Source organism: Oryctolagus cuniculus, chromosome 16 (assembly GCF_964237555.1).
Source record: "Oryctolagus cuniculus chromosome 16, mOryCun1.1, whole genome shotgun sequence".
In the NCBI taxonomy this organism is placed as follows: Eukaryota; Metazoa; Chordata; class Mammalia; order Lagomorpha; family Leporidae; genus Oryctolagus; species Oryctolagus cuniculus.
In genome coordinates this window covers 4718686-4745692 of record NC_091447.1, presented here as the reverse complement: position 1 = coordinate 4745692, position 27007 = coordinate 4718686, and positions in this window count along the sequence as shown.

The following is a 27007-nucleotide window of genomic DNA, read 5'->3' as shown; positions in this document are numbered from 1 at the left end:
CTGTTGTTGTTGTTTTTCTTTTTTTTTTTTTTTTTTTTTTTTTTGACAGGCAGAGTGGACAGTGAGAGAGAGAGACAGAGAGAAAGGTCTTCCTTTGCCGTTGGTTCACCCTCCAATGGCCGCCGCGGCTGGCGCGCTGCGGCCGGCGCACCGCGCTGATCCGATGGCAGGAGCCAGGAGCCAGGTGCTTTTCCTGGTTTCCCATGGGGTGCAGGGCCCAAGCACCTGGGCCATCCTCCACTGCACTCCCTGGCCACAGCAGAGGGCTGGCCTGGAAGAGGGGCAACCGGGACAGAATCCGGCGCCCTGACCGGGACTAGAACCCGGTGTGCCGGCGCCGCTAGGCGGAGGATTAGCCTAGTGAGCTGCGGCGCCGGCCTGTTGTTGTTTTTCTAAGAATGTTAACCTCAGTGGCATCCTACAGTGTAACCTTTTGACATTGTTTTGCTTTTTGTTCACTCAGTTTAATGCCCTCCTGAAACCCACCCAAGTTGTCACATTATCAATTTTCAATCCATTTTCTTGCTGAATAGTATTCTATGGTATGCACAACCCATAGTTTGTGCATTCACCTACATGAACAACAGATAAACTGTTTCCAGGTTTGGTCTGTTTATAAATAAAGCTACAGTAAACATTCATGGAAATCTTTTGGCATCAATGTAAGTTTTCCTTTCTCTGTGGTAAGTCCAGGAGTGGAACATGTGTATGTCTATAGTAAGCTGTCCAACTGTTTTCTAATAAAGATCTGAGAGTCGAGGAAAATTGGTGGAGATACGGCTGTGGGATAAGTGTTTGAGGAAGTCGAGTAGTTTTTTTAAACAAATGCTAGTGTTTTGAGATGATTGTTTGGACTGAATGTTTGGCATAGCAGTTAAGATGCCTCCTGAGACACCCACATCCCATGTTGGAGTATGTGGGGTTCAGTCCTGCCTTCATCCCCTATCCCAGCTTCCTGCTAGTATGTGGTGATGGCTTCAATACCTGGGTCTGGGGCTGGCTCTGTGGTGATGTGGTTAAAGCCACTGCCTGTGGTGCCAGCATCCCATATGGACGCTGGTTCGAGTCCTGGCTGCTGCACTTCCAATCCAGCTCTCTGCTATGGTCTGCCTGGGAAAGCAGTGGAAGTTGGCTCAATTCCTCGGGCCCCTGCACCCACAAAGGAGACCTGGAGGAAACTCCTGGCTCCTGGCTTCAGATCAGCTCAGTTCATTGCAGCCACCTGGGGAATGAACCAGTGGATGGAAAATACCTCTCTCTCTTCCCTGCCTCCTCCCCACCCCCGCCTCTACCTCTAACTCTTCCTTTCAAATAAATACACAAATCTTTTCTTTTAAAGATTGATGTATTTATTTGAAAGTCAGAGTTACACAGAGAGAGGAGAGACAGAAAGAGAGAGAGAGAGAGAGAGAGAGAGGTCTTCCATCCGTTGGTTCACTCCCCAATTGGCTGCAATGGCCAGAGCTGCGCTGATCCGAAGCCAGGAGCCAGGAGCCTCCTCCAGGTCTCCCACGCAAGTGCAGGGGTCCAAGGACTTGGGCCATCTTCTACTGCTGTCCCAGGCCATAGAAGAGAGCTGGATTAGAAGTGGAGCAGTGGAGCAGCCAGATCTCGAACCGGCACCTATATGGGATGCTAGTGCTTCAGGCCAGGGTGTTAACCTGCTGTGCCACAGCGCCAGCTCCAATAAACAAAGCTTAAAACAAAACAAAACAAAACAAAACAAACAAACAAAAAAAACACCTGGGTCCCTGCTTCCCATGTAGGAGAACTGGATTGAGATGCCAGTTTCTGACTTTGATCTAGCCAAGTCCCAGCCATTGCAGGTACTTAGGCAATAAATCAACAGATGGAAGCTTTCAAAAAGAGACAGAGAGTTATTTCTCTCATTCAGTATGTATTTCTGCCTCAAAAATAAATAAAATTTAAATTACATTTATTTTGAATTAAGATTATTCAAACATACCCCATCAAAAAACATACACATTCATAGTATATATTTAAAAAGTATTGCATTTTAAGAGGCATGGGTCACGCCTACCCAGGGCTTGCCATGTGCCCTAGTATATAGACATTTATTACTGTGTAAACATGTGAACATGAGCATAAAGACTGTAAAATTTTTAAAAAATATGTAGGTCCTATATGTTAATATAATCACTAAATCTCAGTGGCATCTAAAGATTATAGCCATCTTTGAAGAATAAAAGGAGATGCATTTACTTACATATATGTTTATTTGACAGTTTAACTCCTGTAACATTACAGAGTACAGTAAGCATTCTATATACACATTAATCACAGTTATCATCTATTACAAATTGACAACTATATTTCAATGACACAGGGGAGAAATGGCTTGTTGCAGCCTGATGCCAACTTCTCAGGCACAGTTAAAGCTATAAATTGAGCAAATGTCAAAAACTATAAAATGCATTTCAGGAAGGAAAGCCTCTAAGATTCACAGGGCTTGGAGTGTATCTTTTCACACAAAGCTCCTTGATGCTCAAAGGGGCCACTTTAGTTTTCAACATGACTTTCCCTGAGACACACAGAAGCAGTTCTTCACCTTGGCAGTAGTGAGATTTAGTGAACAGGTTAGGAAAATATGGTTTATATGAAAGGCTCTGGACTTTAAAGACGAGGATTTAATAGTTTTCTTTTACTTGTTTTCAAAGTAGCACTGGATAGAGTTTGAATTGAAAACTATGAACTTAATACTAATTTTAAGATACTGATTTAATATAAAATATTAATAAAAATCTTGTTTGAGTTATCTATTGGATTACATCAAACAATATACAAAGTTCAATATTTTTTTCTAAGCACACTGACACCTCCCTTATGTGATGCATATGGATTATAAAGTGTTCCAGACAAATCAATTTTCCAAATGACTAAATTTTCCTTTTCCAGTTCCAAATGTGTTTTTAATTAAATTTTTAAAAATTTAAATAACATAGCATGTGTTTTTTTCACCTTATCATACTTAATGCTAATTATTTGATCTATTCGTTAGGACTGAAGGTTTTTGCCATGAAAATCTGTTCTTTTTGGTAATACAGTCTTTTCTCCTATCTTGTTTCTCTTTTCCCTCTGACACATAGTGGGTTTTCTTTCTTTTTTTTTTTTTTTTTTTTTTGATAGGCAGAGTTAGACAGTGAGAGAGAGAGAGACAGAGAGAAAGGTCTTCCTTTTTCCATTGGTTCACCTCCCAAGTGGCTGCTACAGCCAGCGTGTTGTGGCCAGCGCACTGTGTGGATCTGAAGCCGGGAGCCAGGTGCTTCCTCCTGGTCTCCCATGCGGGTGCAGGGCCCAACCACTTGGGCCATCCTCCACTGCACTCCCAGGCCACAGCAGAGAGCTGGACTGGAAGAGGAGCAACTGGGACAGAATCCGGTGCCCCAACTGGAACTAGAACCCGGGGTGCCGGCGCCGCAAGGTGGAGGATTAGCCTAGTGAGCCGCAGCGCCGACCTGAAACATAGTGTTTTTGGCTGCTGTCTCTTCTCTAATTGTTTCAGAATGCTGTGTGACACTCGGTCTGCACTGGGATGACCATCACAAAGACTTGAGTTGTAAAACTCCAAGAAGTAAGGAGCTAAATTTCAGTTCAGAAATTCTTGAATCACAGCACTTGTCTATGCTCTCAAGGAGCAGTGGCTTCTCTACTTTGTACTTGAATTCTTTATTCGGTGGAAGATTAAGCTTGTGATTATAAAGAAAATGGAAAGTATGGCATTGTAAAAATTAAAAGAAAAAAGAAGAGAAGGAAGAAGGAGGAGGATGAGAGGGATGGAGGGAGGGAGGAGAGGAGGGTATGGTGGGAAACACCAGTATGCTCTTAAGACTGTATACATGAAATACAAAAAAATTTTTGAAAAAAAAATTTTTTAAAGAAAGGAAAGAAGCAGGGGAGTGTGAGGTAGTGTGAAAGGGAATAGGGTGGGGGTGGGACAGTGGAACCTATCCTGCATCCAGCCAGCCCAAGTAATACTGGCAACCAAGAGTCTGTTAGGGAGACAAGTATGGTTTCATATCATTCAGGAAATCTTTTATCTTTATATTAATAAAATTTTAGAAAATACTGAAACATTAAATTTACTCTGAGATGGGTACCTTCTGGGGAAAAAAAACAAAACAAACAACAAAGGTCTAAGCATGTTAGCCAAACCACGTGGCCTTAAGGCTTCTTGGAAGAGCTCTTTCATTCTGGGACACATCTGCAGCTACGACTGGGGGCAGGGCTCTGCTTTTAATTTCAGAAGTTCTGTGATGCATCTGTTAGGATTCTTCCTGGGCAACCTCTCTGTCACCCCTCACAGTGCAAGCTCTTACAGGACAAAGCTTGTTTTGTTCTCTGCGTACCCCCCGTGGAGCTCCCATCATAACTTCACCTGAACTTCCCTGGAATGTGAGCTGCATTGCAAAGGCTTCATCATAACTTTCTGAGATGGTCTCAGCCCAGCCACTCCCACGGAGCAGCCGGCCTGTGGGTCTGTCCAGCAGCCAGGTTCACGTTCATTAGCCCTCCTGCGGCTCACATTCTCTTTCCAGGAAGTTCTCTCCGTCAAAGGTAGTGCAAAATGAAGCTTGCTTCTTATCTCGAGAAAACGTATTCCATCTAAAAATCCATCTTCCCAAGTCCTCCCACGGGACGGGAGAAGGCCAAGGTAAATTTTGTTTTGAAAGCGTCCTCTGAGGTTTCCATGGTCCCCTAAGGTAGATGTTCAAGCTGCTTCTCATACAGGGAGACAAGTAAATTTATTTAGCAGGGTGCATGCGGATAACTTATGTGCATTCCTGTGCTCCAAGTGTGTGTGTGTGTGTGCTACAGGTGAAACATTTATCCCTATTTTCATTTTCAGAGAGATTTTAATTTGTAAGTCTGTCCTGCAGTTTCCTAATTGTACATAAGATGAAAAAAGGTCTCTAAGAGCAGCTTAAAATAAGCTTCTTAATGAGAGAGGTTTAATAGATATGATGTCATCTGCCTATATCATGCATGCCCACCAGCAGAACAGAAATACAATAGAAGTCAGGCACCGCTGCAAAGCCATTTGTTAGCTATTTTCAGCTTCAAAGGATGGCGCCAAACCTAGGAGGTTGGAGTGCATTAAGTCAAGTCCTAAAAGCTTTATCAAGACTTTGACTTTGATGTGAATATTTTGCTTCCTTAATATCCAAATGAAAGATGAGGAATGGCAATCCAATTGGAGAATCCTAACATAGCTTCTTTCATAGTGCATGTTTGTAACTTACTTTTTAAATGATCATCTGGTCTTTGAAGGAAGATGAGCAACTAAAATCAACTTCAAGAATCAAACTTAGAGGAGAAAAAAAAAAAAAGCCAGTAATGCCTATCAACCAATTTCTTATTAGAAGCCAGCTCATTTCCTCTGTCTACAAGGAAGGCAGACAGACAATGCAAATAGAAAAATCTGTCTCGATGAATTTTGTATTCATTGTTACTCTAAATAGACAACTAACTTTTTGGCAAGAGAAACAGAGGAGCAATGCTAAATATGTGGTCCCTGAATCTACCGTCCAGAGAGGCAAGCTCTTGCTGGAAATCCTTGGGAGTCCCTGTGTGTTTGCTTCCATAAAGACATTTGTCTACAAAGAAATTACAGATTCACACAAAAGGTGTGTGACACAGCAAGCTTAAGAACTACAGCACAATTACTACTTCCCTAACTTCTTAAAACTCGGATTTATACGCTTACCAACATAAATTAAGGTGAACTAAAAACCATCAGCTGAAAAATAAAAGGAACTCGAACGGCCATTGTGCTCAGCCTTCTAATGGGCTGCTGAGAACCACTGGGGGCCCCCAAAGACAGAGGCTCCAGATTTTCATTTAAAGTACCAGACAGCTGACGTTTCATACTTTGGGAGGAAGAGATGGCATCAAAGAGACTGTGCAGGTAAATGCAGCTATTTACAACAACATGACCATTTACAAATGGAAAACTGAGCCAGGCAGGGAGTCGATTTCACCTGGAGTCTGTGGCTTGTGCTCCATATGAACAGCAACACCTTCACACACAACCTTAGCTGGGCTTTGGTTTTATGAAATGAGAGAATAATTTCCGTTTTAAATAAAGAGAGGCCTTTTCTACAGAGCCTTTCATTTAAATTTGGTCAAGTGTTACGCTCTCTCAGAGACTTCTCCCTGTACAACTATTATCTAAATTAGCCTTACACATGCCTTCCGCTGTGAGCCCGTGAAGGTTGGGCTATGTTTATTTCAACACTGATTTTCCAGCACCTGTGAAATTGCCTTTCATTCAATAACTACTTTTAAGTGAATGAATGAAATAAACTGAATAAGAATACTGGCTTTTCAATCACAGCTGCTAAGCATTACACATTTAGTGTAGGTACTAAGCCAGTTTCAACAAGAGCAAATAGATGGACAATTTTTGTATACCTGAGAGTTCTGATAGTTCTCGTGTCTGCACTTCGATGGAGGAGTGGAATTATCCCATCCATTTTAAGAGAGAATTCATTGCTATTTTTTAAAGATTTATTTATTCATGTATTTATTTGAAAGGCAGAGTTACAGAGACAGAGGGAGAGGCAGAGAGATCTCTCATTTGCTAGTTCACTCCCCCAGATAGCCACAACAACCACGCCTGGGTCAGGCTAAAGCCAGGAGCTAGGAGACTCATCCTGTCTTCCACTTTGGTGGCCGAGGCTCAAATACTTGGGCCATCTTCTTCTGGTTTTCCCAGACCATTAGCAGGAAGCTGGATAGGAAGTCAAGGAACTGGGACTCCAAATGGTGCCACATGGGATGCTAACATGGAAGGTGGCAGCTTTACTCACTACTACTCCATAGCGCTGTCCCCAGAATTTATGTTTTGAAGACAGAGCATCTACATTAATGCGGTCTTCGTTCAAATCCTATCTCAGTCACTTACCTGTGCACGTGGGCAATTTACTTGCATCCCTGTGAACCTCAGCTTCCTCATCTGTAAAATACAGGGATAAAAATAGTACCAATTTCATAATGTGTTACGAGAAATGATACAAAATAGATTGGCATGCCCTTTAGAGCCAGGAATATAGCATTATGTATTCAAGTGATTGATGATATTATATTACTGACTTCAAAAGTTTGCTGCTGTATGTCTTTGCTACTTAGGTTTACATTTTTAGATTAAATCTAAACTATGCAATGAAGAATGTTAGAACAGATTTATCAGAGGAAATCAATGTAGATTTCCAGTTTTATCATTGGCCTTACAACAAATATTTGCTTCATACATGCACATAATAAGCTTTTTTTGCAAACATCGTTTCTTTCTCTACGTTTACTAAATAAACACACCTATATATATTGTAGAATTTCAAACCCCCTTCCTATGACCACTACTCATGTTGCCATCTTAAACCCTCCATTCCACCTTCCCTGGATCATCAATGGGGAAAAAATGAACGTATTGTATTCCAAAGAGGCAACTGAACATTAAAACATAGCCTAGTGTTGAGATCACACAGACAAGTATTTCCAACGTCATCTCTGGCTCCCTCAGGCTGGGGGTGGAAGTTTCTTGGCATTGTCTTTATTTTAAATAGCTATAGAAGTTTCCCCTTTAGAGCATGATATCATTTTGTTCCTGCTGCAACCATTGCTTATTCTTTCAATTGTTCCACTATGAAGAGATTTGATGAGTGTGAAATATCCTCCAAGTGCCACTATGGCTTCTTGTCTAGAGGAGAAGCCTGGCTTAGTCATTGTAATCCCTCAAAGGCCCCCTTGACAGTGCCCCAGGCTAAAGATGCTGCCGAGTGATGTGTATGTGTTGAGAGGTTCCCCAGATTAAGCCCTGATGGATTCTGAGCAACCCCCTGTGGGAGTACCAAATTTTCAGCGCACACCTGATAGCCATTAAGCCAGTCTGGCCGCCTAGAAGTACACACTGGGTTCCTAAGGTTGATGGAATGTCTGTACTTAGCAAAGCTGATGACACGCTCTGTCTCGCCCGTTTTTCATCACCAGGGGAGTGACCCATGATTTCACAATTGGTTTGGTATTATTCACTTTCCCTTATGTGATCATGAACAAGAAAACAATAAAACAGCTGGAAACTGATTTGAAATATAATTTTTGAATTCCAGGAAACACTTCAACTCATTGTACATGCCATCCTGGGCAAAATGGAAGTAGTCCACCAGGCAATGTGTCAGTGGTGACTGTCTTATAAAAAGACAGAGAGTATAGTTAAGTTGCAATAAATGAGATTAAAGTGTTGACTAAATGCTAGGATCTGATATCCCAAGAAGAAAAACCATACAACTCAGCCCTAAAGGAAAAACAGTAGTTATAATGAAGACAAAAGTTGAAATTAAATTCTGACATTTTTATGGTATTATTCTATTTATAGACGTACTAACCAAAATGTGGAAAACTGGCCCAGGGTACTCAAAAGATATTTCAGCAGAAATCAGTCTTTTTTTTTTAACTCTATTTTAATCGTGTTTTAAACTGATGTTGAGCCCATTCACTTTAATTTAGTTCAAATCAGCAAAATACACATCAAAGATTTCCATATATCAAGCACCATTAAAAATGATGAGTACAAAAAAATAAAACTAAGAGACAATTCCTGTCTCCAAGAATCCAGTAATCTAGCAACGGCCAGAGATAATACATACAATGCTGAATTGAAAATGATGGAAAAATTGGGAACTATGCAAATAATTTTTATGTTTTTCACATTTCTGGTGTCTAGCTCAATGATGACCTCAGAGTAGAGCACTGATTTTAATGCCGGGAAGGAATAATTCACATTAGAAGACGGTGCTGATGAAGGAATACAGTGGATTCCTCCATTCACGTGGTTGCTGGAGCCTTCTCCCAGTGGCAACAGGAGGGGGAATGTCACTGGTACAATGGCACAGCGTCCCATTCCTTGGGCTTATCACCAAAATTAGACTCATTATTAAGTGTCTAAGAATCTCACTTTTGCAGTGTTTCCCTAAGCATTCTACATCTTGGTCACGGATACCGAGAGGGCTAGTTTCTTAGAACTGCTGGGAGAAGACACAACTTTGTTGATGCAGAGGCCCCTTCCCGTAGCCACTTCAGCTTTCAGTACAGTTAGGGAGTCTCTGTCAGCAAGCAGAGCACAGACCCCACAGCCAGGCAGAACCCTTGCATTTTGCAGGATTTGGAAATCCTGATGGCTGAGGCAGGGTACACAATGTATGAGTGTGACCTCAGCTGATTCTGGGCAGTGAGAAAAGTCCTAACAACAAGTGAGCATGATTTTAAATGACAACGTGGGCAATCCCGGCATGCTTATCTTCAACTGATGATGATCTTCACTAGAGACTTAATTTCAGAATTTAGCTCTGGAAAGTTCTTATTCCATATACGCAGCCTAGTATACCCACACACGTGTGCACACATACACACCAACTTGTGGTTCTAGGCTTAATATCATCCATTAAAGAAATCCCTAAACAAAAACTAGGGCTTCGGGGGACAAACTTGCCGTTTTTTCCTTTGGTCAAACTTTTATTTTCATCCTGTAAAAAGCTTTTACATACATGTTAGTTTAAATACATCAAGAAAATTAAGTTTTGTAGTAAAGAGTGCAGCATTAGGAAGTCATCATGCAAGGCGAGTCACGGCGTCTGTGGGCAGATAAAATCCCAAGTGCTGGAAGATGAGAATGGTGAGAGAATAGCTGAGAGAGACCATGCGAGTGCAAGCAAAGAGTAAGCAAGAAAGCAGAGTGAACCTGCAGACATCGCGTTCACCACAGCATTTGTACTGGGACATCGTGGGAGTGCAAAGTTGGTCATACAGGTAAGCCCACAGGTAAGAAGAATCTAGAATTCTCATTGCACAATATGGATTTATAGTGAAGTAAGTGGAGAGGCATTTAAGATAAATGAACCAAGTGTTGACAGCATATTTAGGTAAATGAGTCATAGTAGCAATCAGGATATGTTGAAATGCTTTAAATTATGGAGATAAAAATATTTAGATGCTAAAGCACTGGCTAGGGTACATGACTATGGCATTACAGTGAACTATACCTGATTGATATTTTTCACAGCCAGCCATTACATATTTTATATATTATTAATAAATTATGGGCCGGCGCCGAGGCTCACTAGGCTAATCCTCCGCCTGCGGCACCAGCACACGGGGTTCTAGTCCCAGTCGGGGTGCCGGATTCTGTCCCGTTTGCTCCTCTTCTAGTCCAGCTCTCTGCTGTGGCCAGGGAGTGCAGTGGAGGATGGGCCAAGTCCTCGGGCCCTGCACCCCATGGGAGACCAGGAGAAGCACCTGGCTCCTGGCTTCGGATCAGCACGGTGCGAGGGCCGCAGCGCGCCGGCTGCAGCAGCCATTGGTGGGTGAGTCAATAGCAAAGGAAGACCTTTCTCTCTGTCTCTCTCTCTCACTGTCCATTCTGCCTGTCAAAAAAAATTTTTTTTAAATAATAAATTATGAACACACATATATATAAGTGTGTGTATGTATAGCTAGACATGCATATATGTGGATATAGAAGTATAATATATATGTAAATCAGTGTTTTAAATACATTATGTCCCAACTGAGTATAATTCAGCATATTTCAGTGTATTAAATATATTTTTAAATACAGACAATTTACTGTATGATTCAAGAAACCCACTTATGGATCTCAGCTATAATTATTCTGTTTAGAACAGTAAAGAAAAAAAAGCATTCTCTCCTGACTAATATTTTCATAGATTGGTACAGTCCTCTCCAAAATTGTATCCCTACGTATCCATACGTACCCCTTCAAATAGCTATCAGAAATATTTCCTTTCAGTAGAGTTTGAGAACGTCCCATTGCATAGGGCACTGGCATTGACCGGTGTGGCGTCTCTCTAGTTCGGGTGTTTTCTAAAATGACCAAGAAAGTGCTGCCCTGGGTGAGCTTGTCAGAGCCCATTCTTACACCCTTGTCTTTCTAAGCTCCACAGCACCCCTTGGCTGCTGATCCCAAGTCACTGATGGAGGGACTCAGGTGTTCATCAAACAGGTGACAAAAATACGTGTGATATACTAAGTCCTGCTACCAATTTTGGTGTTTCATAACCTTACTCACCTTTGTGTCACTCATCACTACCCTCTTCACCTGTCAAAAGGCTACCACAATCTTTTAAAGCCTCATTTTAATTTCCCCTCCACCTTCTTGCTTCACTCAAATTGAATCCTCTGTCTTACAGATTTCTCTCCATGCCTCTCCCTCCCTCCCTTCCTCCTTCCCTCTTCTCCTTTCTCCTTTTTTTTTTCTTCTTCCTCTTCTTAAAAAATATTTAGCTTATTTATTTGAAAGGCAGATTTGCAGAGAGAGAGGGCGAGAGAGGGAGAGAGAGCTCCTCCATCAGCTGATTCACTCCCTAAAAGGCCACAATAGCGGGGCTGGGCCAGGCTGAAGTCAGGAGTCGCCAGCTTCTTCCATGTCTCCCATGTGGGTGGCAGGGCCCCCAAGCTCTTGGGTCACCTACTTTTGCTTTCCACGGTGCATTAGCAGGGAGCTGGATTGGAAGTGGAGCAGCCCAGAGTCTAACAGCCGCCCATACGGTGTGCTGGCATTGCAAGCAGAGACTTAATCCTTTGCATCACAACATAGTCTCCCTTCCCTTTCTTCTTTCTTTCCATCCATCCATCCATCCATCCATCCATTTTTTTCTTGCTTATTTTATGTCTTTGTGACCTTACTTCTCACTTTCAGACATCCTTGCTTAGTTTCTTTTTTCTTTTGGCAAACTCAGTGTTGTTTATGACTGTTACAACTCAGCTTCATTTTTGGGTCAAGTTCACGTGGTCCTATGGCAGAAAGCAGTGCAATGGCAGCACACAAAATGTCTTGATGCCAATTAGTGCTCCACAATAGAACATTTTCTTATGTTGAGGGTCAGATCTGAAAGTGAGTAACAACAAAAATAACTACTGCTCAAAGGAAAAAAAACAGCTTATGCAGAGCAAAATTTTTGTATAAATATCTTTGCTTTGTTGTGCATAAATGGTCCTCACCAATGTAGCCACACTGCATCCTCATGTATCAACCCCATTCCTTCCATGCCATTCGCACACCCACCCACGAGAGAATGATTCTCTCTGCTCGATTCATTGGTGCAAATGTCCCTTAGCTTAGGCAGAGAGCAGATTCAGTTGTGTGGTTTTGGGGACTCAGTGAAAACATAACTCAGTGCATGCATTAGAAAAAGGAAATCAGAACATTAAACCACTTGTTTTACCATCTCTGATCCCCCTGAGGCTCCGTGACATTTGGTGCATTTATCTTCCTTGTTAAAAGCAGATTCTCTAACTCCTTGTAGCAGGTGGAGGAAAGATGCAGCAGAATGTTTACAATAAGGCACATAAATCTGTTACATGTGCGTCGGAGGGAAGGGAAGGTCATGCCTTACATTTCAGTTTACTTCCTCAATTTTTGGTTGAATCTTTTCTCTAGTGCTCAGCAAATTAAATGTCTTACAGGAAACTTCATAAAATAGAGAAAAGAAAAAGGAAGAGAAAAAGGAAGGAGGGAGGCAGGAGGGAGGGAGGGAGGCAGGGAGGGAAGGACAGAAGGAAGGAAGGAAGGAAGGAAGGAAGGAAGGAAGGAAGGAAGGAAGGAAGGAAGGAAGGAGGGAAATCAGGCAGGCAGGCAGGCAGAGGGTTTGGGAGGAAGAGAGGGAGAGGAAGAAAGAATTAGAATCAGATATAGGAGAAACAGCAAAACGTAATGAGCTAATTGAGAATGAAATCCTTTATAAAGTATAGACATCACACACGCTGTTTCTCAGGAACTTCATCCCCTAAATTTTCAGTTCACACTTGTTTGAACATTGATTTTATAAACATTGTTGCACATTCTTACTCTGCTTTGGATTTGCATGCACTGAGAAAAGTCAATGGTGGGGATGCCCCCTCTTCTCAGAAAAGCCACAAGGCACTAGGTAAGTGGTATGATTTGTCTCTTAGTTTTAAAGAGAGTTTTAACTGGGCCAGGATTTGGCTTCATTATGAGCACAAAAGTTTACTGGTCCGGATTTCCCTTTCTCTCCTGTCTTCTAAATTAATGAAAACTCTTCCTAGAGGCTTTGAATTCCCGTTGATTGCTCCCTCTTCTGCCTTCTGCATTTAAGTGTACACCAACCATGATGGAATTCACAATCTACATCTACTGTGTAGCCTGTGCCCGCTTTTTCTCTTTAATTCACATTGCACCCTTAGAGGATTCCTCACATCTTCCTCAAATCTGGGTCTTCCCAGCCTCTCCTGAATGAATCCCATTGATGCCACCAGCTGTTTCTAAAACCCGCATGCTGCCTTGAGGAATTCTCTGCTGGAGTCCAAGGCATAACAAATGAGCATGGGGCATTTGTTAACCACAGGGGCAGTTCAGACATGCACACTGAGAACTCAATACAATGGAATGGAACAGTGGTTCCCAACTATGGCTATCCATGGCATACTCTTGGAAGTTCTTTTAAAAACCCCAGTGCACAAGCATCCACTCAGCCCAATTATTACAGAATCTTCGGGTGTGGGAGCCAAGCTCTTTACATGATATGGACACACACAGCAATCTCAAGGAGAGCAAGTGAGAGGGGGCCACTACTCGCCAGGATCAGTTAGGAAAACCACAGGAGAGGTGGTACCGCACAGAGTTTTGCAGAATTAGTTGGCCAAGTTGGTGTTGGGGTGAAGGAGTTCTGGGGTTAAAATCTTGATCAGCCCTCTTCAAGTCCAACTCTCTGCTGTGTCCCGGGAAGGCAGTGGAGGATGGCCCAAGTGCTTGGGAGACCAGGAGGAGGCACCTGGCTGGCTCCTGGCTTTGGATCAGCCCTGGCTGTGGCAGCCATTTGGGGGGTGAACCAACAGAGGGAGGATCTTTGTCTCTCTCTCACTAACTCTGTCAAGTAATAATAATAATAAAAAAAACAGCTTGAGCAGCTAAACACGGTGGGTAACATCTATGTGTGCCTTTAGGGAACTGTGAGTGGGTCAGCCATACTAAACAAGGAGGCACAAGGCAGGCCTTGAGTGAATGAGAGAGAATGTATATGACCTGCAGCAGTGGGACTGGGGAACTCTGACTCATAATTGTCTCTCTCACAACACGGCAAGCATGACTCAAGAAAGCCTTTGCTATGAGCACTACACACCACGCAAGAGTTGCCTGTGTTTTCCTTGGCCCTTGCCTACCAATACGTCAACCTCATGTCTCGTGAATTCTTGCCTGTCCTGTGAAATCCAAGCCACAACATGGACAAGGCACTGCCAGAATCAGCCTCCTTGTAAGTTCTGCAAACTGAGATTCAGACAGCACTAAATAGATGAACAGGGAAACAAGCACCCATTTATGCACATTGACTTTTGAGTTTAACAGAATAAAAAAATATAAAATTAAGTAATAATTGGTGCAACAATGTTTGGAGTCATGAAGTGTTTGGCTCAGATGGTTACAAAATAATCCATATTTGAACCTCTTTTCTGAGTATTTTAGCTAACAGTCACCTCCCTAATTCACAAAGTGTCAGATCCTTTTCTGTCACAGGCAAATGCAATAAGGTGTGATGTTGCTCTGTTTCAGCATATCCTCACATGAAGCAAGAGAGAAGATGAACAAAACAGAAGGGGAGAATCCAATTTGACATTCGTGGTTCTTGAATCCCTAACGCTATATATATATTGGTTTGCATTCATTCATTGCAAGCTCTGTCAAATTTCTGGAGTTAAGGAACATTCCACGTTTTGGGAGTTTCTGGTGAGGATAAATCTGTTAGGAAACAGAGGGCTCGACTTGCTGGAAATAATCTCAAAGAGTGGGCAAACAAAGCACCTTGAGCGAATAAAGTTCAATGGTGGAGTTCACAAGTGTGTCTGGGTTCTTAGTGGGAGTGCTTGCATTTTCAGACACGCTGAAAGCTTCCTGATTCATTCAGCAAAAACCATCATCAGCTTTCTCTGCACTGTGGGCCATGGAGGGGCACTGGGGGATCCAGAAAGTGAAGTCAAGAATAACAGCTCCCACTCACTCTCACATTGCTCTCACTGAGGTGCAGGTGCTACAATGGCAGACAAGGCTGAGTACCTGCCCTGAGGATGTACTTGGTTCTAAGGGAGCCTTTCCAAGCCTAAGTATCCTGAGAAACCCATCAGGGACATTAACTTGTGATCTCTAGTGTTCATTTTTGGGTATTATATAAATAAAAATGAAAAATGAAAAACAAAAAATTTCCAGGTGATTTTCTTAAAGAGTTATTTATTGGAAAGGCAGAGTGACAGAGAAGGAGGGAGACATGGGTGGGGGAAAGAAATCTTCCACCTGCTGCTTCATTTCCCAACTATCTACAATACCTGGGACTGGGCCAGGCTGACACCAGGAGCCAGGAACTTCATCCGGGTCTCCCACGTAGGTGGCAGGGGCCCAAGTAATTGGGCCATCTTCTGCCGCTTTCCCAGGTGCATTAGCAGGGAGCTGGATCAGAAGTGCAGAGGAGCTGGTACTTGAACTGGTACTTGACGTGGGATGTGGATATTTCAAGGGGCATCTTAACCCACTGCACCACAACCTCCCTCTCTCCAGATGATTCTGATAAGTTGCTCACCATGAAATTTCCCTCTAGGCCAATAGGAGGAAAAAAAAATCCTACAAGCTGTCCTCTTTTTGAACTTTGGCATTTGAGAATGTTTACCCTAAAATGTCTGGCTTTTCTCTACACCTGCTAAATGTTGAGACATATAAAATTCATATCCAGGATTAAGATATAATTTTGTAGTAATTTAAATTCTAAAGGCCTTATTTTTAAATGTGATTGTGAATGTTCCGATTGTGTTTCTTGAAGAGGTTGCTGGAGGCATTTCTTGGGGAGCTAACCTCAGCAATCGACTCAGGCGGGAGACACAGTTGAGACAATCGAGCTGTTTTCACTCCGGTTTCTACATGTGGTGTTGTGCTTGAACAAGATGAATTATCTTGACATGAGCTACTTTCCCACTCTTGGACAATAAAACTGGAAAAATCACCCAAAACATGCAGCATCTCCCCAGCATTGGAACCTAATTACTTGGGAGCTGGTGTTCAGCCTGGTGGTTAAGGTTTCTGTGTCCCACACCTGAGTACCTGGGTTTGATTCCTGGCTCTGGCTCCTGGCTCCAGCTTCCTGCTAATGCAGACCTTGGGAGGAAACATGGAGCCCAAATAATTTGGTTTCTGCCTCGCAAATGTGAGACAACATAGAGTTCCTGGCTCTTGGCTTCAGTGTAAGCCTAACTTCAGCCTTCACTGGGGGAGTGAACCAGAGGGTGGGTTGTGTCTGTCTGTCTCCCTATGCCTTTCAGATAAATACATAAATAACCCAATCCCAGCATCCACCATGCATAGAGTCCTCTTTTCCCCCCATGTATAAATGAGTCACCACCATGGACCTGTAAAAAACACTTAATCAGGCTGGCGCTCTGATCCAGCTCTCTGCTATGGCCTGGGAAAGCAGCAGAAGATGGCCCAAGTCCTTGAGTCCCTGAACCCACATGGGAGACCCAGAAAAAGCTCCTGGCTCCTGGCTTTTGATCGGCACAGCTCCAGCCATTGCAGCCAACTGGGGAGTCAATCAATGGATGGAAGACCTCTCTCTCTTCCTCTCCTTCTCTCGCTGTGTAACTCTTATAAATAAATAAATAAACCTTAGGAAAAAACACTTAACCAAGAGGATCAGAAAAATATCTTGATTTTCCCCATCTTGCTGCTCCAAATTTCAGCCATTTGGGGACACAATTTTCTGTAATGCCTAAGCCATCTGCCATTGACAGCACTGTAGTAGCATTAACATTTTTTTGCATGATTTTTGATTAGTTTAAACATGAACAAGAATATTGACAATAGATGTTACTGTCTTTACAGATCATTGATTTTGAGGATGAGATGAATTTGTTTGAGAGCTGGAAATTAAGAATTTTGAGATCATTACTTCAGGTTTGATAGGTTAAAAAAATCAACAGCAGTGTTAAGCCAAGTGTCATTTTTAACTATTTGAACTATACTCTCCTTAGGAGTTAAAATTAAAACAAAGTGACCTCACTGGGGCTTAGTCCCATCCTTCGATTGCTGGATGCTATATTAATTTTTTCACGAGTTCAGCTATTCCAATATAACAAATTGGTTTTATCTACATTGGTCAGCTTCTTCCTCTAACGCAGACAACTTAATGGATTTTCGTTCTAAATAGACTATGGTTTGTTTCTGAGTATTAATTTCAGCTTTCGTTACTGTGCAAATTATGCCCTTGCTTAAAATTGAACCACATTGACCACTAAAACAGAAGTCTAATATATGACCCAAATTAGCAAATTTTACCCTGACAGCAAAGTTAAATTGGCTGGATCGTCCCATCCTTACATGCTATTTTGCATAACAAGTTCTCCATCTAGTGGTTGTAAACTCACAGCACAAGCCTATGTCATTACTGACACTTCAAATAGTTTAAGGAAATGGAATTTAAAGAGAATTCTTTGGGTGAAAAAATTTTTAAAAATTATTTATTTATTCATTGAAAGGCAGACTGACACAAGCAAAGGGAAAGAGAGAGAGAGACAGAAAAAGAGACTGCTCTTCCATCTGCTGGTTCACTTTCCATATAACTGCAACACTCATGTCTGGGCAGGGTGAAACCAGGAGCTCCAGCAAGGTCTCCCAAGCAGATGGCAAGGACTCAAGTATTGGTCCGTCACCTATGGCTTCCCAGGCACCTGAGCAGGAAGTGGACGAGCGGAGACTCAAACCAGCATTCCCATCAGGGATACAGGTCTGGTGGCTTAACCAGCTGTTTCACAACACCGGCAATGCTTTGCTGAAATACGGAGGGGTGAGAATCCTGGATGCTGTATTTCCACAAAGTTTCAGGCAGTGCTTGAAGTAGAGGCAATGTTTACTTGTGAGAACGGGGTCTTTCACCACGGAATCAAGTCAGGTAACAGAACTCTCCCTGTTTGTTTTATTTATTTATTTTTTTTTGCTGTTGTTGTTTGTTTTTTAATTCATTCATTTGAAAGAGTTACAGAGAGATGTAGAGCCACAAAGAGAGAAAGGTAGCTCTTCCATCCACTGGTTCACTCCCCAAATGACCACAACGGCCAGAGCTGAGCTGATCCAAAGCCAGGGGCCAGGAGCTTCTTCTGGGTCTCCCACATGGGTGCAGGGGCCCAAAAACTTGGGTCATTTTCTACTGTTTTCCAGGCCATAGCAGAGAGCTGGATCAGAAGTGGAGCAGCAAGGACTGGCGCCCCTATGGGATGCAGGCGCTTCAGGCCAGGATTTTAACCCGCTGCACCACAATGCTGGCCCCTGTCTCTTTGGTTTTAAGAAATTCTCAAGGTGGGGCAGCACTGTTCCTGCAGTGTAAGGCTGTTGTTAGGATGAATTTTATCAATCCAGCATGTATCACATGCAAGTATGAGCCTGTGATTATGGTTCTGTGCATCTGTAGTATATTTCACGTTTCTCTAGAATATGTGGCAAATGTGTCCTCTCTCTTCTTTCATTTTCAATGTCCTGCTGAATATGCTCCCATAGTAAATTAAACAGGTTTCCTGAACAAATTAAATAAGTGGTTTCTTCAAGACAAAAATTAAACAAGGCAGTTAATAATCACTAAATACAGTAGCGAGCATGGTGGACATTGAAAAAATATATGGAGATGTTTTCCACTTACCCAGATCTTTCTCCACACTACTCAGTGCCATCAAATAATTACCAGTCACCCTCCTCTTTCTAGTAAACATTCTGCTACATAACCTCATTTTACAACATGCAGTGCTAATAATAGAAATCATAAGACTTTAGGAAGAATTATGGACATTGCCACAGCTGTGTCAAAATACCAATGTTCACCAGTGATTTTTTTTTACTCTTGTGTCCTTGGCAAGTCTCTTTGTACTCAAAGTCAATAAACATATCTCCATGGGAAGTATTTTTTTTTTGGGGGGGGGGGGACCAAAAATGACAATATGTAAATGAGGCTATGTAACTGTAGGAAATGCTTTGCATTTTATTCTGGAAAAGATATCTACTAAGTTACTCCATCACTTTTTAGAGAACTATTTTTTATTTTTATTTTATTTTTTTTTTTTTGACAGGCAGAGTTAGACAGTGAGAGAGAGAGAGAGACAGAGAGAAAGATCTTCCTTTTTCCGTTGGTTCACCCCCCAAATGGCCCTATGGCTGGCGTGCTGCGCTGATCAGAAGCCAGGAACCAGGCGCTTCCTCTTGGTCTCCCATGAGGGTGCGGGGCCCAAGCACTTGGGCCATCCTCCACTACCTTCCCGGACCACAGCAGAGAGCTGGACAGGAAGAGGAGCAACCAGGACAGAATCCGGCACCCTGACTGGGACTAGAACCCAGGGTGCCGGCGCCGAAGGCAGAGGATTAGCCAAGTGAGCCGCGGAACCGGCCACTTTTTAGAGAATTAAATCGTATTCAGTTAATAAATATGATTGAATATAGGAGTATCCTGCACAACAGGATAGTCTAACATTTTTAAAATTTCTACAAATTCACTACCAAAACTGAACTGAATTTTTAACTTTCTGAAATATATTAATATTGTAGTTCTTCTATGTAAACATTTGGAGCTCTTTTGTAAGTTTATTTGTTTCTTAATAACTATAATAAATCAGAGGCTTTGAGTATAAAATAAACAAGTGAGGACTTGAAGAACTTCAGGGACCTGTTGCTGTTAACTATCTATTTATAAAAGCTGATGTTGCCACCTACTGGTGTCAGATAAGAACAACAACTCAGATGATTAAAAAGCAGTGTTTTTGTTTTAGGTTCTTATTTTAATTGAAATAATCTAAGCCTATTTATTTGTGGATATTTTTGACAGAAGTACAAGAGATACTCGGTAGGGGAAAGATAATCTTGTCAAAAAAGTGGAGAAATTAGACATCTGTGGGCACAAAAGCGAACAACTACATAAACTTCACAGGTTATAAAAACAAACAAAAATCATCAAAACATCACAAAATTAAATGTGAAACACTAAGAATAAAATTTTAGGGTGATAGTAGATAATCTGGGTGTTTGCAGGGAGAGGGCTCTCAGACTCGGCACCAAAAACCCAATCCATAGAAAAATAAATTAAAAAATCGGACCTCAACATAATTTAAAGCCTTTGTTTGAGCAAGGAGGAGCAGGTTTCATGTTGTTGTAGAGGATAAGATAAGACACATACAGACTGGGAAAAAATAGCTTCAATGCACACATCTGAGGAAGGGCTAGAATTGAAGAGACAGAAAGAATTCTCAGGGCCAGCACTGTGGCACAGGGGGTTAAACACCACCTGCAACACTGGCATCCCATATGGACACTGGTTCATGTCCCACAGGCTCCACTTTCAATCCAGCTCCCTGCTAATGAGCCTGGGAAAGCAGTGGAAGATGCCCCGAGTGCTTAGGCCCTGTCATCCGTGTGGACAACCTGGATGAAGCTCCTGGCTCCTGGCTTCGGACTGGCTCAGCTCAGGCTGTTGTGGCCATTTGGGGAATGGACCAGTGGACGGAAGATTTCTACACTCCCCCCACCCCCCAGTCTCTCCCTCTATGTTTGTAAATCTGCCTTTCAAGTAAAGAATAAAATTAAAGCAAAAAAAAAAAAAAAAAAAAAAAAAACCAAAGAGAAGAAAGAACGTTAAAAACTCAGGCGATGCAAAAACACACCATCCCATAGAACATGGACGCAAGCTATGAATAGATGTTTATGGACAAGGAAATTACAAAGATGACCAATAAGCATTCAAAGAGATGTCAAATGTCATACATGAGGAAAATGGAAATTAGCACCATGATTGGGATGTCTTCATGCTTATCAGAAAGACAAAAATAAAAAAGTAATAACCGCACAAATGCTGGAAAGGATGTGGAGAAGCTGAATCACTCACCCACGGCCTGAACCTCTGCCAAACGGACACCAGCTGGCAAAGCCTTGGAAACTTAACCATGCAAACACCACACACCCCAGCACCTGCACTCCTGGATTTTGATTCCACAAGGATGTCCCTGTACATTCACGTGACACCGTGAACAGGTGTTCCAAGCAGTTTTAATCTTGATAGCCAAAGCCTGGAATGTCAGCAGGGACACAGGTACACAAACCGTGGTACATGTGCAGCATAAAATACAACTTAGAAACATAAAGGAGCAAGCTACGCCTGCAGCAGCTTGAATAAATCTCCAAGGAATTGTGCTGAGTGTGTGTGGTGGGATGCTGGCCTTAACATTTACAAGCTGCGTGCTTCCATTTATATTAATTTTCAATTGATCAAACTATAGAATAGGCACATAGGATAATCACCAGGTTAACGCAGGTGGGTGTGGCTCTGAAAAGGAGACAGGAGACATCCTTGTGTGGTTGGAAGTGTTCTGTACTCTGTGGTGGATACACAAATCGACAGATGTTGTAAAACTGCAAGGAACAGTGTACACGTGCATGGAAGGGCAGGGGCAACTGACACAGCAAGTGGGATGGTAGGCTGCATCCATTGAACGTGCTGTGTCACACCAAGCTAGAGCTCTGCAAGATGTTACTACTGGGGAAGCTGCTTTCAGGGCATGGCGGATCTTTTTGTTTTATTTTATTTATTTTTGTAATTGCGTGTGAAGCTGAAATTCAACGGGAAACATTTGATTTTAAAAACAGAGGCAATTCTGCCACCTAGTAGCCACAAATAGAACTACGCTTTTGAAGGTCAAAAGAACATAAGAATTAATTTCTATTTTAGGGCAATTCAAATTGCCTAATAATGCTTATTCATGTGTGTATTTGTTAGTCATTTTAATTCCTTCAAAAGTGAAGTTTAAAATGTTCCCTATGAAAAACAGATTGTGCACTCACCATATTTTATAGTGACTTTTCCTTTGCATATATTGAGTCGAGGGATGGGTGTTGGCACTCTGTTGAAGATGCCACTTGGGACACTGCATCCCATATCACAATGTCTAGATGCAAGTGCTCATTGTTCTACCAAATCCTGATTCCTGCTGACACACTTCCTGGGAGGCAGCAGTGGTGGCTCAAGTATCTGAGTCCCTGCCCGCCCATGGGGAGACCCAGACAGAGTTTAAAGCTCCAGGCTTTGCCTTAGCTGAGCCCCTGTTCTTGCCAACACTTGGAGAATGAACCAGAAAATGGAAGATCTCTCTGTGTCTTTGCCTCTGTCTCTGTCTCTCTGCCTTTTAAATAAAATAAGAATAAATTTTAAAATGTTTAATTGAATTGAAAGAGAGAAAGAAAATATATTTGATAAATCAGTAGACATGGAAAGAACTGTCAACATCTAGATTGAAGAAAGCATAGAAGATCATTTCTAGACGATTTGTATAAACTATTACCAAATAAATTACCCATAAAATTACTCTGTCCCTGAATTTTGTATGTAATTAATAGCTGACAAAAGTAGAGACTGGCTTGATTTTACCTTAAAAAAAATAAATGTTCGGGGCCAGCACTGTGATGTAGTGAGCAAAGCTGCCGCCTGCAGCGCTGGCATCCCAAATGGGTGCAGATTGGAGTCCTGGCTGCTCCACTTCTGATCCAGCTCTCTGCTATGGCCTGGGGAAGCAGTAGAAGATGGCTCAAGTCCTTGGGCCCCTGCACCCATGTGGGAGACCTGGAAGAAGCTCCTAGCTCCTGGCTTCAGATCAGCCCAGTTCTGGCCACTGGGGCCATTTGGGGAGTGAACCAGCTGATGCAAGACTTTTCTCTCTCTCTCTCTCTCTACTGCTCTGTAACTCTGCCCTTCAAATAAATAAATATTTTTAAAATGTTAAACATTACTTCTAATATCAGAAATTCTTAATTTTGAATAACTTTTTATTCTCACAATGAATACACTGCACTCATGTCTTCCTTTTAAAATTAATTTCCCTTTATTTATTAATGGACAGATGGAAAGACAGAGCACCTCAACTCATTGGTTCATTCCTCAAACACCCTCAAGTGTCAGCCAGGAACACAACCCATTTCTCCTGCTCGAGTAGCAGGGATCCAAGTACTTGAGCCATCGCCTGCCACCTCTCAGCATGCGCAGCAGCAGGAAGCTGAATTGGCAGCTGAACCAGGACTTGAACCCAGGCACTCTGAAAAAGGATACAGTGTCCCAAGTGGCATCTTAACCACTGAGCTGAGTTCCACCCCCCAGCTTTATGTCGTTTCATCCGAGGTGCTTAGTGTCACTGTTGCTTCTTTGTCCCTAGGAAATACAAACGTATTTTCAAGAGAAGAAATCTGGGCTCAGAGCATGTCAGTTTTTTTCAAGGTTCATGCAAAGATTTCATATGAGTGCAGTTAAAATGGAATAAGCTGCTATTATAGTATTTGGGCTTTAGTACCCAAATCTTTATAGAATCCTGGAATATTTTTAAACGTATGTATTTGGTACACTGATTGCTGTGCAAAGTTGACAGAGATACTTCCATTTAGAGAGGAAGTTCGTTTGTTTTTCTGGAGAGTGGCGGTGACTCGGGGCTCCTTGTGGTCAGAAGAGGGGGCTGATCAGTCAGCTGGACCTGGAACGAGCTCCTGGCCCTTGAGCTGAGGCCACACTCGAGGGACTCAGAGACACGAGGCAGCCTCCACAGGGGACCTTCAGTGCACTCTGGAGGCCAGGGCAGGTTTCAGAGACAAGGGGCCACGGAGGAGCACATCCTGAGGTCTCCTGAGATCGCACACTCATCTTTTAGCTCCTTCCTCAAAGGAGGCCCCACGCTGACCGACCCCACACCGACCCTGAGGAAAGTGGGAGAACCTGTTTGCTTCCAGCCTCTCCTCTGTGGAAACAAGTGTTCCGGTGTTTAGACTCTCTCCTTAGTAGCTGTATGCTGGGTTGAGAGGGAACTGGATCTATTCACCATGGGAGTTCCTCAGAAGCCCACTTCTGGTCCCTTCTGTGCATGCCTGATCCCTGCTTGTATTCTGTGCACCTGCGTTCAATGTTCTACTGGTGTTTTCTTCGCAACTGCCAATGACTCTTCATGTACTGATGTTTTCCAAGCCATCTTCAATTCTTTCTAAACAAAGAGTTAAACAAATATTTCACATATCTGTATTTTTAAGGATCATAATGCTTGAATAGCCATCACCTCCTGTGTAAGTGTGACATCACCTTTGCTAATGGAAGGGTTTCCCAACGCACCCCTGATAGAGGGAACTTACCTGACAATCTCCCCTGGTTAGAATGCATCCTGGACTCTGCCAGGACTGATTCACCTCAGACAGCCACAGGCTGCCATTGTTCAACTTCAGGGCCCCAGGACTGATGGATTATTTATGTAGCCTTTAGGCGAAAGAATAAAGAGACGGAAGCCAAATAAAATCCCTTAGGAACAACAACATAGCAAGACAAGGTGACTACTATGCATCGTAAACTCATCGAGATGCTGAATGCATTGAAATTTCACAATTTTGAAATTTCATAATATTCATTTCATTAATGGCAACATACTAATGATGGACATGAGTATGTTTATTTTATCAACAGCTAATATTTTGATTATTATGGTATTTACTGTGTTCAACCCTAAATTACATCAGGAAAGGGACATGGGTTTTGCCATAATAAACCACAACACATTTATTGCTATTGTGGAGTGCTTGATTTCTATGCAGAACAAGAGGAAAAAATCAAGGGAAATCTAGGTAGGCATTTTCTTTTTTTAACCGATATGTAAAAATTGCAGTCATTTATGGGGTACATGGATATACATTGGAAACATTGTTTAATTCAAGGTAAACATCTGTTTCCTCAAACATTTATCATTTTTTATGGTAAATCATTAAAACATGCTTTTTCCTAGCTTATGTTTTTTAGAAAGTATATAGTACATTAACATCGTTAATAGTCACCTTACTGTGCAAAAATACTTGGAATTTCTACCTCTCGTTTCCCCCTCACTTAGTACCTGATAATCAACCTTTCCTCAAACTTCTCTCCCCTGTACTCTCCCAGCCTCTGGTAAACACCATTCTACTGCTAATTTTTATGAGATCGGCCTCTTTAGACTACACATGTGAGCGAGATCATGCAGTGAGTACTTAATTTTCTGTACTTGGTTTATTTCACATAACGACCTCCATTTTCATTCATATCGTAGCAAATGACAGGGTTTCATTTTTTAAAATATTTATTTGTTTATTTGAAAGGCAGAGTTACAGAGAGGCAGAGGAAGAAAGAGAGAGATAGACGGAAAGAGAGAGATGGGGCTTCCATCTGCTGGTTCACTCTCCAGATGGCTTCAATGGCCAGAGCTGCACTTATCTGAAACCAGCAGCCAGGAGCTTCTTCTGGGTCTCCTACGTGGGTGCAGAGGCCCAAGGACCTGGGCCATTTTCCATTGCTGTCTCAGGCCATAGCAGAGAGCTGGATCATAAGTGGAGAAGCTGGGACTCGAATTGGCTCCTATATGGGAGGCTGGCACTGCAGGTAGCAGGTTTACCTGCTACACCACAGCTGTGGTACCAGGATTTCATTCTGTTATGGGTGAGTAGCAGTTCATTGTGTTTATGTACCACATATTGTTATCCGTTCATCAGGTGATGAACACTCAGGTGTTTCCGTGTTTTGGCTATTGTGCTTGGAGCTGCAATAAACACAGGTGTGCATTTGGCTCATGGGCAGACTGAGTCCGTTTTCTTTGGATATAAACTGAGTAGTAGAACTTCTGGTTCACATGGCAGGTTTATTTCTAAATTTTAAAAAGATGTTATTTATTTTATGATATACAGACTGAGAGAGAGACAGAGAAAGATCAGTTCAGTCCTCATATGCCTACAACAGCTGGGACTGGACCAAACCAAAGATGGAGTCCAGGTCTCTCACATGTTTGGCAGGAACACAGCTATATGAGCCATCAGCTGTTGATGGCAGGGTCCACACTAGAAGGAAGCTGGAGCCAACAAACGCAGGCACTCTGATCTGGGACACAGGTGCCCTAGTGTCTTGACTGCCAGCCTGCACTTCCACCCCTATTTTTAATTTTTGGAGGAAACTTTATACTGATTTCTGCAGTGACTGCCAATTCAGTCTTGTTAACCGCGTGCTTGGATTCCCTTTTCTCTGCATCCTCGCCAGCACATATTGTCTTTTGCCTGTCGATAATAACCGATCCAACTGGTGATGTCTCATCATGCTTTGGATTGGCATTTTGTAGTCTTCTATTTAACACATGATGCTCTCCACTGCACCTTACACACATGAAGTCATAAATAGATGACATCACAAGCAGACAGGAAAAAACGCCATGGGCAAATCGAAAATTTTAAGGAATTCTTAAAAATGAGCTCACCTAAGAGTAACATCCCCTACATGGGGACTGAGAGTAACTGATGTAGGGTCTACCCCACAGGGAAAACCTTGAGAAAATGCTCTAACACCAGAGTGCATGGGGAGTTCCTGGAGCCACTAATGCAAGTGTGCAATGGGAAGGCTGATGGATGAAAGCCACGTGGGCTCAACTTCACGGTTTCAAGAATTCTCCCAAGCGTGTACCCTGCAAATGGGGAGAAGCGATGGACAAACGCTGGAGCACTTGGACGATGGATTCAAATTCCCAACACCCATTTAGAAATATTAGAAATATTAGGGGGGGGGGGGCTAGTGCTGTGGTGCAGTGGTTTAAAGCCATGGCCTAGAGCGTTGGCATCCCATATGGTTGCCAGTTCGAGTCCTGGCTGCTCCACTTCTGATTCCAGCTCTCTGCCATGGTCTGGGAAAGCAGTAGAGGATGGGCCAAGTACTTGGGCCCCTGTACCCACATGGGAGACCCAGAAGAAGCTCCTGGCTTCAGATTGGCAAAGCTCCGGCTGTTGTGGCCATGTGGGGAGTGAACCAGCAGATGGAAGACCTCTCTCTGTGTCTCTATCTCTCTCTGTAGCTCTTTCAAATAAACAAAATAAATATTTAAAAAAGAAATATTAGAAGGTTTTTTATGTTTTAAAATATATATAAAG